At 43.9% G+C, this 17999-nt stretch overlaps 1 protein-coding gene across 1 annotated transcript in view; it reads right to left on the bottom strand.

Annotated features, from left to right (window-relative positions):
• Window positions 1–17999, bottom strand: part of MASP1 (MBL associated serine protease 1) — a 258790-nt gene that overhangs the window by 19826 nt on the left and 220965 nt on the right. The window lies entirely within an intron of this gene.

Genomic DNA, 17999 nt, shown 5'->3' on the forward strand with positions numbered 1-17999 from the left:
CCGTGCAGGAGGAACCTGCTGCTAGCAAATGGCACTATATGGCGGTATAAGCGAACTCTGTTACTTCACAGAGTCACCGACAAAGAAAGCACTGTGTCCTGTTAGACTCACAGGAGTACACAGCTAACTGCTGAGCTGATAGCAATCAGTGGTCTTGCACACACACAAACTCCTCACCGGAAGTGCCAGTATACTAGGGGCTTATTTCAGCCAGGACCCTGAATACATACACACAAAACTCCTCACCGGAGGTGCCCATATTCTAGGGGCTTATTTCAGCCGGGGCCCTAAATTCATACACACAAGACCACACTGGCGCAAAGCACATAGCAGAGATTGATACTAGCGCATGGCCGTGCGGTCATGCGAACCTTTTATAGCTGCAGCAACTTTAGGACCTTCCCAGAGGGACCAATGGGAGGCTGCCACAGAACTTGAGCAACTTCAAGACCTTCCTAGAGGACCAATGGAAGTTGCTGCAGTACCTGAGCATGTGACCCTTGATCTCCAATGACAGATCTTACCCTGGGCATGCTCAGGAGGGGAAAAGTAGGACTTAGTCCCAAAGACATCTGCTCGCCGCTGACCAGTACTGGCTACAATGGCAGAAGCTGGAAAGGCAGCAGTAACCCTTTGCACAGTATCAGAGTGAGCGAGACGCTGGGACCGACGCCTCCGCTGAGCAGGCTCCACTGTGGCAGGAGAAAAATGGGAGACTGCAGCGGAGAAGGCTCAAGATTCCCACTGTGCAGAGGTGGGAACTCGACCCCTAACACCAGGCTTTTGGTCTAGGGCTCCAACCCCAGATCTATGTGCCGAGCGAAACCCCTGCATCTCAAATGCAAATGATTCCCTATGGATCTTACCCTTTGGGAAGAGAGACTGTGGATAGAATAGATTTGTGGTACAAAAGTTGCCTGAAAATGAGCGATGTGATAGACTATTAGCAAGAAAGAAAACTTTTTACCACATAGCAGGTCAGGAAAAGTGAAGAAATTGAGAAGTCTCTGATTTTAGAGCTGTGGTATCGCTTGTAGTATGGTGCTAATCGCGCTTTGCCTTATAGAGGTAAGGAGCAATGAAGTCTTGTGAAAATTTGAGTCATGTTTCAGGCATGTGCAGTATTTGTGGCCCAGACCGTAAGTGATGTCATGTTCCAGTGTGTTGTAAGCGAGGTTGACTTGAATGAGACCGTAAGTGTCTTTTTTCAGTGGTGCTTAGTGGGCATAGAAATAATCCAGTCTAGACTGGATATGATGTACCACTGTTAGTGTTGAGCATTCCGATACCGCAAGTATCGGGTATCGGCCGATATTTGCTGTATCGGAATTCCGATACCGAGATCCGATACTTTTGTGGTATCGGGTATCGGTATCGAAACAACATTAATGTGTAAAATAAAGAATTAAAATAAAAAATATTGCTATACTCACCTCTCCGACGCAGCCTGGACCTCACCGAGGGAACCGGCAGCGTTGTTTGCTTAAAATGCGTGCTTTTCCTTCCTTCCGTGACGTCACGGCTTCTGATTGGTCGCATGCCGCCCATGTGGCCGCGACGCGACCAATCACAGCAAGCCGTGACGTAATTTCAGGTCCTTCTAGGCATTCAGTATTTTAAAATTACGTTCCGGCTTTGTGATTGGTCGCGTCGCGGTCACATGGGCGACGCGACCAATCACAAGCCGTGACGTCACGGGAGGCAGGAGACGCGCGCATTTTAAAATGCGCGCGTGTCCAGCCTCCCGTGACGTCACGGCTTGTGATTGGTCGCGTCGCCATGTTGGCCGCGACGCAACCAATCACAAAGCCGGAACGTAATTTTAAAATCCTGAAGGACCTGAAATTACGTCACGGCTTTCTGTGATTGGTTGCGTCGCGGCCAACATGGCGACGCGACCAATCACAAGCCGTGACGTCACGGGAGGCTGGACACGCGCGCATTTTAAAATGCGCGCGTCTCCTGCCTCCCGTGACGTCACGGCTTGTGATTGGTCGCGTCGCCCATGTGACCGCGACGCGACCAATCACAAAGCCGGAACGTAATTTTAAAATACTGAATGCCTAGAAGGACCTGAAATTACGTCACGGCTTGCTGTGATTGGTCACGTCGCGGCCACATGGGCGGCATGCGACCAATCAGAAGCCGTGACGTCACGGAAGGAAGGAAAAGCGCGCATTTTAAGCAAACAACGCTGCCGGTTCCCTCGGAGAGGTGGGTATAGCAATATTTTTTATTTTAATTCTTTATTTTACACATTAATATGGTTCCCAGGGCCTGAAGGAGAGTTTCCTCTCCTTCAGACCCTGGGAACCATCAGGGATACCGTCCGATACTTGAGTCCCATTGACTTGTATTGGTATCGGGTATCGGTATCGGATTGGATCCGATACTTTGCCGGTATCGGCCGATACTTTCCGATACCGATACTTTCAAATATCGGACGGTATCGCTCAACACTAACCACTGTATAATCACTTCCGTTGTTGCTGAGATATAGTACATACGTGGTCAAAATTGTTGGTACCCCTCGTTTAATGACAGAAAAACCCACAATGGTCACAGAAATAATGTGAATCTGACAAAAGTAATAATAAAGAAAAGATCTGTGAAAATTAACAAATGAAAGTCAGACATTGCTTTTCAACGATGCTTCCACAGAATTTTTAAAAAATAAAACTCATGAAATAAGCCTAGACAGAAATGATGGTACCCATGAAAATAATGTGATAAAAGGGATATGTTAAGTCAAGGTGTGTCCACTAAATAGCATCACAGGTATCTACAATCTTGGAATCAGTGAGTTGGCCTGTATATAGGGCTACAGATATTCACTGTGGTGTTTGGTGACATGGTGTGTATCACACTTAACGTGAACGAGAGGAAGCGAAGGAAAGAGCTGTCTCAGGAGATTAGAAAGAAAATTAAAGATAACCATGTTGAAGGTAAAAGTTATAAGACCATCTTCAAGCAGCTTAATGTTCCTGTGTCTACAGTTGCACATATTATTCAGAAATTTAAGAGCTAACCTCCCTGGATGTGGCCGCAGGAGGAAAATTGATGACAAATTCAAAGAGATGGATAATATGAATGGTAACAAAAGAGCCCAGAAAAACTTCTAAACTGATTAGCCAAAGTGGACTTCATGGGAGACAACCAAGGAGGACACCATTGTTGAAACAAAATCATATAAAAGCCAGACTGGAATTTGCCAAACTACATGTTGACAAGCCACAAAGCTTCTGTGAGAATGTCCTATGGACAGATGAGACAAAAATGGAACTTTTTGGCAAGGTATATCAGCTCTACTGTATGTTCACAGACAGATAAGTGAAGCATATCAAGAAAATAACACTGTCCCTTCTGTGAAACATGGGGAGGCTCTGTTATGTTCTGGGGCTGCTTTGCTGCATCTGGCACAGGGTGTCTAGAATCTATGCTGTGTACAATGAAATCTCAAGACTAACAAGGGATTCTAGAGAGAAATGTGCTGAACAGTGTGAGAAAGCTTGGTCTCAGTCACAGGTCATAGGCCTTGCAACAGGATAATGACCCATAACACACAGCTAAAAACATCCAAGAATGGCTAAGAGGAAAACATTAGACTATTCTGAAGTGACCTTCTATGAGCCTTGACCTAAATCTTATTAAGCATCTTTGGAAAGAGCGGAAACATGCCATCTGGAAAAGGCAACCTTCAAACAGGAGACAACTGGAACAGTTTGCTCTTGAGGAGTGGGCCAAAATACCTGTCGAGAGGTGCAGAAGTCTCATTGACAGTTACAGGAATCATTTGATTGCAGTGATTGCCTGAAAATGCTGTGCAACAAAATATTAAGTTAAGGGTACCATCATTTCTGTCCAGGCCTATTTCATAAGTTTTATTTTTTATTTTTTTATTCTGTGGAAGCATGGTTGAAAAGCAATGTCTGACTTTCATTTGTTCATTTTCATAGATTTTTTATTTATTATTACTTTTCTCAAATTCAAGTTATTTCTGTGACCATTGTGGGTTTTTCTGTCATTAAATGAGGGGTACCAACAATTTTGACCACGTGTGTATATTCTATTGTTTGTATGGCAAACATCCTGCTGCATAAGAACAAAATGCAGGCTCTATTGATCATGTCTATCATATGCTTTTGAAAAGACAACTTTGGAGTTCACACATGATAGTCTTGCATCTTCTGCAACCATTGTATTCCTGTGCAAATCAGACATCATGTAATTTATGTTTTGTATACATTCATATTATCATGTATTTTATCAGTTTTTGATTGCAATTTTTGTTTTTCTTTTATATGCCCTAAATCTGATGATGGTGGTCTATGATTTCAAAATGGGTTGATATTTCTAAATAAATCAATTTATATCCACTTAATCAGTGCCAAGGTCCTTGTACTTAACTTAAAGAGCACCAGTTTTATTATTTCATTCATCCACTGCTCCCCTGAGTAATTAGTTTTTGTTGTTGTTTTAAATCCTCCATATGGTTTAGGAGATATGGTCCTTTTCATTTAGTGCAAATTTTTAAGGTCTTTACAAGGGGGCGTTTGCACATAGAATTCTCTGGACCGTCTCTCTAAGGAATTTTCCCCCCTGGCAAAGACCATAAACATTATCACTACTACATAAAAAGGCCCATATCTCTTGAACCATATGGTGGATTTAAAAAAAATAAATAAATTTTATACTCAGTGGAGCAGAGGGAATAAATTTAGAGCAAAAACTGACCCGATGATGGGTCTTTTTTAAATCTTGTCCTTCTAACCACCATGTGAATGCCCTTAAAATACTTTGTGGTTCATTGGTTCATGCCACCTAACTAGAATGTCTTTACTATGTCATTGTCTTGTGCAAAAGACCTGAAAGGGAGCAGGATTCATGTGTCTTAGGGCTCATGCAGTGGATCATATAAATTGAATGTGTACTGTACAATTTTTTATTGAATAACTCACAGATATCATACTGACACTGACACTGAATTCAATATTGATGTTCTGAAGAACAATTATTTTCTTGGTCATACTGACTGTGTTGCAAAAACGGCAGCATGCCCCACTTTCTTCCAAATCTCAGATGAGACTCACCCATTGAAATCTATGGATGTGTAAAAACAAAACGGATCCCACACGGAACACACAACATACATTTCTATTACATAAATAGGACACATGGATTAAAATTCTGGATGAAACTCGGACAATTTCTCGCAAGCTCGTCTGCAGCCGGCCTAAAAGTGGTGCATTGTGAGAAATTCTGGCCAAATTTAAAAATATCTACAAATTAAGAAATAAAGGTCGAGGTATGTTTAATTCTAATGGATGTCATGCCACATGTGCAACCTGTGAGGTTTAGCCTGCTCTACAAAGTGCAGGTGCAAAGTGTTAAAGGAAACATGTCAATGTTTCGGTTTCTTTTCTCTTTCACACCTTTACTACTCTATTTTTCCCTACCTCCTGTAATCCCCCCACCTAGAACGGAATTAGTAATTTCACCCTTCATCCTCCCCATCCATCTCATCTCCTCCTCACAGCTGTTCCTCCACATACAATCGTCTTTCTCCAGACACACACGGCCGCATCATGTCCTATCCTGCTCCTACCTTCTAAAGCTGTCTGCTACTCCTCATCGCTGGTGATGTATCCCCAAATCCTGGCCCTCAACACATCCCCACATGCATTGCTAACCCCCTGCCACGATCCTCTACACGTTTACTCCCCCATGATAACCTCATATCCATTTATCCAGCCCTCACTCCACCAGTCCCCCTACCTGGAGCACTATGGAACGCACGCTCCATCTGCAACAAACTGCCATTTATCCATGACCTCTTCATCACTAACAAACTCTCCTTCCTCGGCATCACTGAAACCTGGCTCACCCCTCTGACTCAGCCTCTCCAGCTGCACTTTCCTATGGCGGATTCCACCTCTCTCACACCCCTCGCCCCAGCAACAATTGTGGTGGAGGAGTTGGCTTGCTCCTGTCCACCACCTGCTCCTTTACTCCAATCCCACTACCACCCTCCGCTACTCTTCCCTCGTTTGAGGTGCACTCTGTCTGCATCTATTCCCCCTCCAACCTCCAGCTGTCTGTCATCTACCCCCCCCCCCCACAACTAGCCATTGCCACCTTTCTCGACCACTTCATCACCTGGCTACTTAATTTCCTCTCTGCTGACATCCTCACTATCATCATGGGTGACTTCAATATCCTCATTGATACTTCCACCTCAGCTGCCTCTAAACTTGTATCGCTTACTGCCTCCTTCGGCCTCACTCAATGGTCTTCTGGGGCCACTCACAAAGATGGTCACACATTAGACCTTATTTTTACCCGATTCTGATCCCTAAGTAATCTCACTAACTTACCCCTCCCCCTGACTGACCACAACCTACTGCATTCTCTTCCCTCTCCTCTCCTAGTGTGTAACCCCCACTCCACAAACTCACTCACCCTAGCAGAAATCTCAAACACCTCAATTTACAATCACTCTCTGAGTCCCTTCTCTCTCTAACAGACATAGCTTCCCTTCATGACACAGATGCTGCTGCCACTTTTTATAACACCACAATAACAGCTACACTAGATTCGGCTGCCCCCCTAATGCATAGCAAAACTCGTACAATCAACAGACAGCCCTGGCTGACCAGCCTGACCAAAGAACTGAGATGGGCTTCCAGGGTCGCTGAGCAGAGATGGAAGAGATCCCACTCTGCCGAGCACTTTATCGCATACAAGCAGGCCCCCAGCACCTTCTCCCTCCCCCCCTCATTTATGCTGAAGACTGTGGCTCTTTCTTTAAACAAAAGATTAATATGATCAGAGAAAGCTTTGGCCCACAGCTCCCAATGCCCCTCTTAGCTGCTCAACCCTGTTCCTCCAAAACTAGCTTTTCCACCATGACAGAAGATCAGCTCTCCACTCTCCTGTCTAGATCACATCTCACCACTTGTACGCTTGATCCGCCTCCATCCCACCTCATCCCTAACCTCACCACAGTCTTCATCCCAACCCTAACACACCTCTTTAACCTCTTCCTCACAACTGGTGTCTTCCCCTCATCCTTCAAACATGCCAAGATCAAAACCATCCTCCAAAAGCCCTCCCTCGACCCATCCTCTATGTCTAACTATCGCCCGAGATCTCTTTTCCCTTATGTCTCAAAACTACTGGAATAGCCTGTCCATATTGAACTGTTCTCCCACCTCTCCTCCTGCTCCCCCTTTGACCGGTGAAAATCTGGCTTCCGACCCCATCACTCAACTGAAACTGCCCTAACTAAAGTCACCAATGACCTACTAACCACCAAGAGCAAGTGACACTACTCTGTTCTCCTTCTCCTGGACCTATCTTCTGCCTTTGACACTGTGGACCATTCCCTCCTGCTACAGATTCTATCATCTCTTGGCATCACAGACTTGGCCCTATCCTGGATCTCGTCATATCTAACAGACTGAAATTTCAGTGTCTCCCTCTCCCACACTACCGCCTCACTTCGCCCCTTGTCGGTCAGTGTCTCTCAAGGCTCAGTTCTGGGACCCCTACTCTTCTCCATCTACGCCTTCGGCCTGGGACAGCTCATAGAAACCCACAGTTTACAATATCATCTCTATGCTGATGACACGCAGATCTACCGATCCGGATCTGAACTCACTTCCTTACTTACCAAAATCCCACACTGTCTGTCTGCTATCTCGGCCTTCTTTTCTGCTCTCTTTCTAAAACTGAACATGGACAAAACAGAATTCATCATCTTTCTCCATCTCAATCTACCCCTCCACCAGACCTATCCATCAATGTCAATGGCTGCTGACTTTCCCCAGTCCCGCATGCTCATTGCCTCGGGGTGATCCTTGACTCTGACCTCTCTTTCAAGCCATATATCCAAGCCCTTGCCTCCTGCCATCGAAAACTCAAAAATATTTCCCGGGTCCGCGCATTCCTCGACAACGAAACAAAAAAAACACTAGTGCATGCCCTTATCATCTCCCGCCTTGACTACTGCAACCTCCCCTCTAGCACTCTGGCACCACTCCAATCCATCCTACACTCTGCTGACTGACTAATCTACCTGTCTCCCCACTATTCCCCAGCCTCTCCCCTATGCCAAGTCCTTCACTGGCTTCCTATTGTCCAGAGGCTACAGTTCAAAACCCTTACTATGACATACAAAGCCATCGACAACCAGTCCCCTCCATACATCTGCGACATGGTCTCCCGGTACCTACCTACACACAACCTTAGATCCTCACAAGATCTCCTTCTCTACTCCCCTATTATCTCTTCTTCCCACAACCGCATCCAAGACTTCTCCCGTGCTTCCCCCATACTCTGGAACTCTCTACCCCAACACATCAGACTCTTGCCTATCATAGAAACCTTCAAAAAGAACTTAAAGACTCACCTCTTCCAACAAGCCTACAGCCTGCAGTGATCCTCAACCTACTGAATCGCCGCACGACCAGCTCTACCCTCTCCTAGTGTATCCTCACCCATCCCCTGCAGACTGTGAGCCCTCACAGGCAGGGTTCTCCCTCCTTCTGTATCTGTTAGTGCTTTGTTTTTTGCTCATGATTATTGTGTTTGTCTATACTTGCCCCCTTTTCACATGTAAAGCACCAATGGAATAAATGACGCTATAAAAATGTATTATAATAATAATAATAATAATAAATGTCAGCAGGAGAGAGAGGAGCTAGAAGACCGCAGCATCTGATTGTTCCTACTCCTGCGCTGAAAAGAAGCTCTTCATCTTTTTAAGTGGTGTTACTTTCTTTTTGCAGCACAGGGGTTAATCGTCCATGTTGGGAGCTCTGGGATTCAGAACTCTCAGATGAGCTCGGTTAGGCCGGGTTCCCATTTGCGTCTGTGTGCGCAGTGTATGATCCGCATGCATCATGCGTATATATCTTTAACATCGTGTACGTAGGGACATGTTTTTGCATGTGTTCGCTTGCGTATGCATGCACATGCGTTTTTTTGAGGTGTGTGGCAGGGTCCGGCGAATGCAACATTTTTTGAGGCGTCAATCATCAGAGGAGGACGATTGCGGATGATTGCGTAAAAAAAATGCATTACTCTCTATGGGAACACATTGAAATGCAAGGTCATGCGTACGTATGCGTTCAAAACGCAATGCATGCTTTACACTAATCATGTCCAGGAAACTATGTTACCACCTGCAAAATCACTGATGTACAAAAGGAGGTGTAGAGACAGGTAGTCCATTACTCTCAAGACTCTTGATGCTGCCACAAGACATTGAATGAAGGCAGAAGACTCTGGATGCGGGTACAGGACATTGGATGTAAATATAGAAGATTTGAAAATGTCTGTCTGTCTCTCACTGCATTCTGCACTCTGTACTTATGTCTTTTCTCTGTTGCTTCTAGACTGTTTGTTGCTGCCATCCCGGTGCTGCTGTTTTGGTCCCTGTGCTCCTGTCTTGGTCCCAGTGCTGCTGTCTTGGTCCCAGTGCTGCCGTCTATGTAAGTATAGATGCTTTGAAAATGTATTTCTGTTTCTGCACTCTGTACTGTGCAGATTTTTTTTTCTATTCCTTGTAGATTAGGGGCTGCTGTCTTGTTACTGATACAGCTGTCTTGGTCCCGGTGCTGCTGCCTTGGTCCTGGTGCTGTTCTTCAGTCCGTCCTGGTGCTGTGCTGTGGTTCCTATTGAGTGGTTTCCATTTTTTTTGTGCTAAATTGTTGGCTTTTACCAAGTTACATTTGTCTTTTTTTTTCTCTCTAGTGTTTCACTTGACTGCTGCCTGCTCTTACAACATCCACTGAAGATTCCGAAAGTGGCCATGACACAGATTATGTAATCACATTTAATTTACTGATTGTTATGTATTGACTGTCAATTCTAGACATGTATTAAATCATGTATTTTCTTTACAGGTACCTGACACTGCAGAAGAGCAGGAGAAGTCTAGTGGAAATTATTCTTCCCAGGGTCGTTAGCCTCAAGTTGCTGAGGAGGAAAGTAAGTAGCCTTTATCAGAGTTGTAATTGAATTTGTTTTCAGTTTTACTTACAAATTCTTTTTCTGTATTTCATCTGTAGGTTCCACAATGTGAGGAAGGACAACGTGATATCGATAATGATGTCCTTATTTAATTTGAGTAAGAACGAGCAGCGCTGTGGGACCCCCGACGACTCTGGGATGAAGTAGCCAGATCGCTGCTGGATGATTGGGACCATGCAACGCCAAAAGTCAGAAAGGATTTAGGTAAGTATTGCAATTTTGCCGCGTCTGTTTTTCTGTAAATGTTGCTGTCTTTTAACAATTTTTTTTTCTTCCCCCTTCACAGAGAAGAAAGTAAACGTTCGTTGGCGTTCGATGAAGGGTCGCTTCAATAGGGACAGGAGAGAGGAGATTCGAGTTCGAAGTGGTGCAGCTCGAAAAATCAGAAAATACAAGTATCATAACCAGCTTTCTTTTCTGAAGCCAGCGGTTGCTCCGCGAACGTGAGTATCTTTTGCGTTGTCTTTCACTATTATTTAATTTTTTTCTTTTTTGTAATAATCTTTTTTTATTTCATTTCCACACAAAACCTGGAGCAGCACTTTCAAACCTGGATCATTTTCTGTTGGAGCGGCCCCTCATCAACCAGCCAGCGAAACAGCACCATCCCAATCATCCACCAGCGATGCAGCAGCCAGGCAGGCTTCACAGGCTGGGGAACAGGAAGCCGGTCCTTCTCGTTTTCCCCTCTCCCAGCCCTCTGCCACTACTTTACTTGGGTCTGCTCGCCAGCGACAGAGGACCAGGGAGAGGTCAGTCAAGCCCGAGTTTATTCACTTAAGCTCGGTCTTACAGGCTGGGATGAAGGCGGTTGTGCATAGAATGGAGAGTGAGTTCACTCATGTGAACACTTCCAGGAAGTCCACAAACGCATTGAATGCCTGGAGGGTGACCTTAATAGACCGGCGCAACATTATTTTTCCACTATAGAATGGGGCGTGAAGGAAAACCTTAGTCCTGATCTCCAGCTGTTTGTGATGAAGGCCTGTCAGGATGCATATACGAAGGCCATGTAGCAGTCCCAATATCAGCAGCAGGCACAAAGTTCTTTCCCTAAAGGGCATCAAGCTCCAGGACAACAGCTGTGGCAGAATCCGCCAGCACTGACTCGCCACGGGACTTATCTACCACCACCACCGCTGGACATTACATTGCCTAGAATACCCATCTTCACCATGCAGCTGAGTGCAGCAGCCCAGCCATCCACATCCACCACCACGCAGCCTACTGCAGCAGCCCAGCTGTCCTGTTCCACCATCAAGCCGAGTGCATCAGCCCACACTTCTACTACACCAATTCAGCACCAGAAAAAAAGCAGCAAAAGCAAAGTCCCAGAGGAGACAAATCGGGAAAAAAAATTAAACATACCCCCTCAACCCTTACCTCCTGATCTGTCTGTGTTTTCTAGTCTGTCCACACCTCCGCATAGTTCTTTCCCTTCCAATGTGTCAATCCCTTCCAACTTGTTTTCCACTTCTAATGTGTCCTCTTCCCCACTGTGTCTGACCCAATCCTCAATTTTCTCCCACTTCCCCTGTAACAACTTCCCCAACCACTCTTAACCTACCATCACACCCCGACACCCCCCTGGTCCACCATGTTACTCCCTCCCTCAGACCCCAAAAGTAAATAATCATTTTTCCTTTTTTCATAAAAATTGTAAATTATTTCTTTTTGTCAGTAAAAAAATTTTTGATTCACAATACCGGTCTCACTGTGTTTTCTTTATCTCTTTATTTACCCATGTGTGTATTGTTGAGTGAAGTATTAACGGGTGTAACAGTTAAGGTGTTTATTATGCAAGTTACAGTCAAGGTGTTAATATTAGGGTCAGAAAACATTACAGGTACATAACATTACAGGTACTTAACATTACAGGTATATACAGTTGTGGCCAAAAGTATTGACACCCCTGCAATTCTGTCAGATAATACTCAGTTTCTTCCTGAAAATTATTGCAATCACAAATTCTTTGGTATTATTATCTTCATTTAATTTGTCTTAAATGAAAAACACAAAAGAGAATGAAGCAAAGAGCAAAACATTGATCATTTCACACAAAACTCCAAAAATGGTCCAGACAAAAGTATTGGCACCCACAGCCTAATACTTGGTTGCACAACCTTTAGCCCAAATAACTGTGACCAACCACTTCCGATAACCATCAATGAGTTTCTTACAAGGCTTTGCTGAAATTTTAGACCATTCTTCTTTGGCAAACTGCTCCAGGTCTCTGATATTTGAAAGGTGCCTTCTCCAAACTGCCATTTTTAGATCTCTCCACAGGTGTTCTATGAGATTCCGGTCTGGACTCATTGATGGCCACCATAGAAGTCTCCAGTGCTTTCTCTCAAACCATTTTCTAGTGCTTTTTGAAGTGTGTTTTGGGTCATTGTCCTGCTGGAAGACCCATGACCTCTGAGGGAGACCCAGCTTTCTCACACTGGGCCCTACATTATGCTGCAAAATTTATTGGTAGTCTTCAGACTTCATAATGCCATGCAAACGGTCAAGAAGTCCAGTGCCAGAGGCAGCAAAGCAACCCCAAAACATCAGGGAACCTCCGCCATGTTTGACTGTAGGGACTGTGTTCTTTTCTTTGAATGCCTCTTTTTTTCTCCTGTAAACTCTATGTTGATGCCTTTGCCCAAAAAGCTCTACTTTTGTCTCATCTGACCAGAGAACATTCTTCCAAAACAATTTAGGCTTTTTCAGGTAAGTTTTGGCAAACTCCAGCCTGGCTTTTTTAAGTCTCAGGGTAAGAAGTGGGGTCTTCCTGGGTCTCCTACCACACAGTCCCTTTTCATTCAGACACCGCCAATAGTACGGGTTGACACTGTTGTACCCTCGGACTGCAGGGCAGCTTGAACTTGTTTGGATGCTAGTCAAGGTTCTTTATCCAACATCCGCACAATCTTGCGTTGAAATCTCTTGTCAATTTTTCTTTTCCGTCCACATCTAGGGAGGTTAGCCACAGTGCCATGGGCTTTAAATTTCTTGATGACACTGCGCACGGTAGACACAGGAACATTCAGGTTTTTGGAGATGGACTTGTAGCCTTGAGATTGCTCATGGTTCCTCACAATTTGTTTTCTCAAGTCCTCAAACAGTTCTTTGGTCTTCTTTCGTTTCTCCAAGCTCAATGTGGTACACACAAGGACACAGGACAGAGGTTGAGTCAACTTTAATCCATGTCAACTGGATGCAAGTGTGATTTAGTTATTGCCAACATCTGTTAGGTGCCACAGGTAAGTTATAGGTGCTGTTAATTACACAAATTAGAGAAGCATCACATGATTTTTCGAACAGTGCCGATACTTTTGTCCACCCACTTTTTTATGTTTGGTGTGGAATTATATCTAATTTGGCTTTAGGACAATTCTTTTTGTGTTTTTTCATTTAAGACAAATTAAATGAAGATAATAATAACAAAGAATTTGTGTTTGCAATCATTTTCAGGAAGAAACTGAGTATTATCTGACAGAATTGCAGGGGTGTCAATACTTTTGGCCACAACTGTAACATTACAGGTACATTTTATTTACAGGTTAAACCATTTCATCTTGCCATGACACACGTCCAATATCAGAAATAAAATAGGCTGCAAATGTATCCCTCATTTGGGCAACTTCGACAGAAGTCCTCAGAGAGTGATGTTGGTAATCCTGCAATGTGGTATTAACTGTTTCCTCAAGTTCAAAGGATAGGATGTAGTTATGCAGAACACATGCTTTCACAGCCTCATCAATTGTCTCTATTTTAGATTGATGGCTGTTCTCAAAATGCACCATTTAGATGCCAGCAAACCAAAGGCACACACAAGGTTGTTGAAAATCCTTTTTGTGTGACTCAAGTCCCGACTTGAGTATGGTTTGATTAGGTTGGCACACATTTGAAAGGCCTCATCCCCAACCATAACAAATGGCATTGGCAGTCCTTCAGTGTTAGGAAGAGGTTGTGGCGGTGGAAAATTAAAATCATTCCCATACAATCGTTGTCCCAAGTCAGAGTTTTTGAAAGTCTGTGAGTCATTTCCTCATCTAAATGAGCCAACGTTAAAGGCGAAAAATCGACAATCTGCATCTGCAATCGCCATGAGAACAATTGAAAAGTATTTTTTATAATTGAAGTATTCGGATCCACTTCCTGCAGGTTTCAGAATCCGATTATGTTTGCTGTCCACAGCCCACACACAGTTCAGCTGTGGGTTTAGGGAGGAATTATGCATGCAGAATGTCACACAATGCACGGCAGGTGTCTCTAACAATCCCAGAAAGGGTGGACAGTCCGATCCTAAACTGAAAATGTAGAGATCTTAAGGTCTCTCCGGTAGCCAGGAATCAGTGGAACAGACAAAGGAACAAATAAATCAATACATGGCTTTTCTAACAATAATAGCAACGACAGGTGTTTGTTGTTCAAAATTACGTACCTTATGGTCACGAACAGATGTTCCTCAGCAGGAATTGCTCTACAGAGTTGTGTGTCTGCCTGCTGTTGGATCCTCGGACATGTTGCAGCAAGTCATCGAAGCTCTGTTCCGACATCCTGGTGTAGTCAAAAAATGTAGCCGGGTTTTCACGAAGCTCTGTGTACAATGAGTGGTAGGCTCCACGGCTATGTCGGAGTTCAACAATGGGGTGTTTCCAAAAGCGACGACGACGTCATCTCCATCTTTCTCGTCTCCTTTCTTCCTCACAAGCCACAGTGAAAGCAAAAGCCAATTTCAAAGATGAATCCAAATTCAGATTGAATCCATCTTGCAGCAGCTACAGCATCCAAAGAAGTGTATTTCAGCTGTGCAGTATCTCTATATATTGTAAGGCAGCGGTAGGACCATATGCAGTGAATCGGCAGTGATCCAAGCAAGTACAAACAAAACGTTCCTTTATTGTGTTACTTCACACAGTCTATACAATACATGGCTTCTTCATACAGTCCTTTAGAAATACATGGCTTTAGTTTGCAGTCAATAAACAGGCCGGACTTCCCTCTGTCCAGTTTCCCTGGGCGACCGCATGCTGGTACCAAGTCTCTGTACTCACGTAGTGCACTGCACTCTTTATCCTCCGGATTGCAGCCGGTTAAACATAAGACAGCCCAAGGCGCCGGGTGTCAGTCCCTTTGGTTCCTTTTTCCCCTGTGTTGTTCCACATAGAAAGAGTTCTGCAGACAACTGCTCTGTCTGCTTCCAATCTCAACACTGACACACCTCCTCCTCTATTACAGGGCTCTTAATCAGTCACTGCTTCACCATTCTAATCACAGCCACACCTGTGACTGCCATACGCCCTCATAGCCTTACTACGCCTCCGTGCGCATCCTGGAGAGTACAAGCAGCGCCCCCTAGCTGTAATAGGGGTCACTACCTCACAATATAGAAAACTCATAAGCCATGCCCATTGGAAAAATACCATATGCATGCGCATAAACAATGCAAATGCATGCAAAAATGCATACAAATGCATGCAATTGCAGTGTTTTTTGACAACATGCTTAAGAGCATGCGGATAAAATTGCCGCGTACACATGCGTTTGCATGTGTTTTTGCATCCGTTGGCACATGCAGACGATACGCTGCGGACACATGCGCAAATGTGATCTTAGCCTTAGCCACTCCTATCCCCTTTAAGGTGAGAGTGACTGCTGCAATCAGAGCTAGCTCTGTTTGCAACAGTTTATCCTCGCAGATGCTGCTGTGAATCATGACAGAGGCATTTAAGGTTAGAGGGGTGGGGGTGGAGGGTCTGGTCACATAGTTTTTACACTCAGACATAACTGTGATTGGCTGCATTGACTATGTCAGGAGACTGGGTTGAGAGAGGATGAGTGCCACAGATCTGGGAGGTAAGTGTAGATGACTTTTTATTTTAATCTACAACTCGGAGCTGTTAATAAGGACACCCATTAATTTCCACATTGATACAATGAAATAAACTGACTTTTCTTTTTTCGAAATAAAGCACTGCATTAGGTTGTTAACTAATGTTTCATTTTAGAATCTGTATAAAATTGGAAAGACCCTATTTTGATATGTTGTAGTCATTGTTTAGTAAAGCTGATTGATTGGGGTATAGGCTGCTGAGATTCCCCAAAACATGGGGCAGAAGCACTCAGCAGCAGAGCAGTGTATGGAACTACAGAGGTTCTAATGAGCCATTATGTCAGTTTACAAATATATAGAAGATTACTGTAGTTACCCTTTAAGGTAAAGTAGTTACATTAATAGAGGGTAGAATTAAGAGGGAACTCTAAAAATACTATTCTTTTAAGGTTTTTACATGCAAAAAAAAGCTTAAATGGGTTGTCTTGGTGTGATCAGTGCTGGACTCATAAAATAATCATTTTGATATACAGCAGGTAAAGGTTAACAAAGGATTATACCACCATTCTTACAAGGATTTTCAAAGTAACACCAACTTCACCAAATCTATGATGGATCTATTTTAATAATGTTCAGTACTGAGCCCAAGTTTTAGGCACGTTAGGAAAAAAAATGTTTCAAAGTAAGAATGATTTCTAAAAGAAAAGTGTTAATTGTTTATTGTAATCAATTAACAAAATGCAAATGAACAAATAGAAATCTAAATCAATTCAATTTTTGGTGCGACCACACTTTGTCTTCCAAACAGCATCAGAGCATCAATTCTTCTTGGTACTCTTGCTCTCAGTTTTTGATGGAACTTGGCAAGAAGGTTGTTCCAAAAATCTTGGAGAACTAACCACCGACTTTCTGTAGCTGTAGGCTTGTGAAAATCCTCCTGTCTCTTTATGTAATCCCAGATAGCATCAGTAATGTTGAGATCAGAGCTTTTTGGGGGCCATATCACTACTTCCAGGAATCCTTGCTCTTCCTTGCACTAAAGCTAGTTCTTACTGACACTGACTGAATATTAGGGGTCACTGTCCTGCTTCATAATAAATTTGGAGCCAGTCTGACATTCCCCTGATGGTATTGCATGATGGATAATTTCTGCCTGTATTTCTCAGTATTGAATATGCCATTAGTCCTGACTAAGTCCTAAACTCCATTTGATGAAATGCAGTCTCTAACTTCCAAGGAACCTCCACATTCACTGTTGTCTGCAAACACTTATCATTGTACCGCTCTCCAGCCCTTTGGTGAAAAAACTGCCTTCTGTTACAGCTAAATGTTTCATATTTTGAATCATCAGTCCAGAACAGCTGCTGTAATTTTTCTGTACCTCTGTACCCCATAGTTGAATTGCTTGGCCTTTCCATGTTAAGGGTATGGGTTTTTGGCCACAATTCTTACATTAAGACCACTTCTCGCCAAACATCTCGGAACAGTAGATGGGTGCAGCTATGTCCAATTGGCTTCTGCCAGTTCTGAGCTGATATCACTGCTGGATATCATTCAACTTTAAAGAGAGATAAGAAAAATGTGTCTTACATCGGCTGCACTAAGCTTCCTTGGCTACTATTGTGACCATGGTCCTCAAGGTTTCCTAAGTCTTGGTGCTTCTCCAACGCAACTTGAACAGCACATTTTAAAGGAAACCTGTGACCACTTTTCTGTCCTACCAGCTAAAAATATCATTTTATACAGTGCCAGCTATGCATTCCCTAATTACTTATGTAACCCCCTGACTCCCCATGTATCACCCATAAAAACCTTTTATATTTCTCCCGCGATGTATGCTAATAGGGTCCGTCCGGTCCGATGGACGTGGCTTCGGTTCTCTCACTCCACCCCTCTCCTCAGCTGCTGCACGCTGTCCTTGACATGGATGACACAGATCGCTGTGCGATATCGCGCCCGCGCAGTCAAATGGTTTCTCGTGCGTGCACAGTATGCTTTGCCCAACTGTGTGCAAAGCCAAAAAGCAGAAGTGCGCACCTGCGAGAAACCATTTGACTGCGCAGGCACAATACCTCAAAGGGATTGCGTCATCCACGTGAAGGACTGCATGCAGCAGCCGAGGAGAAACAGGAGGTACATT

The sequence above is a fragment of the Ranitomeya variabilis genome, chromosome 2 (genome assembly GCF_051348905.1).
Source record: "Ranitomeya variabilis isolate aRanVar5 chromosome 2, aRanVar5.hap1, whole genome shotgun sequence".
Taxonomy (NCBI): domain Eukaryota; kingdom Metazoa; phylum Chordata; class Amphibia; order Anura; family Dendrobatidae; genus Ranitomeya; species Ranitomeya variabilis.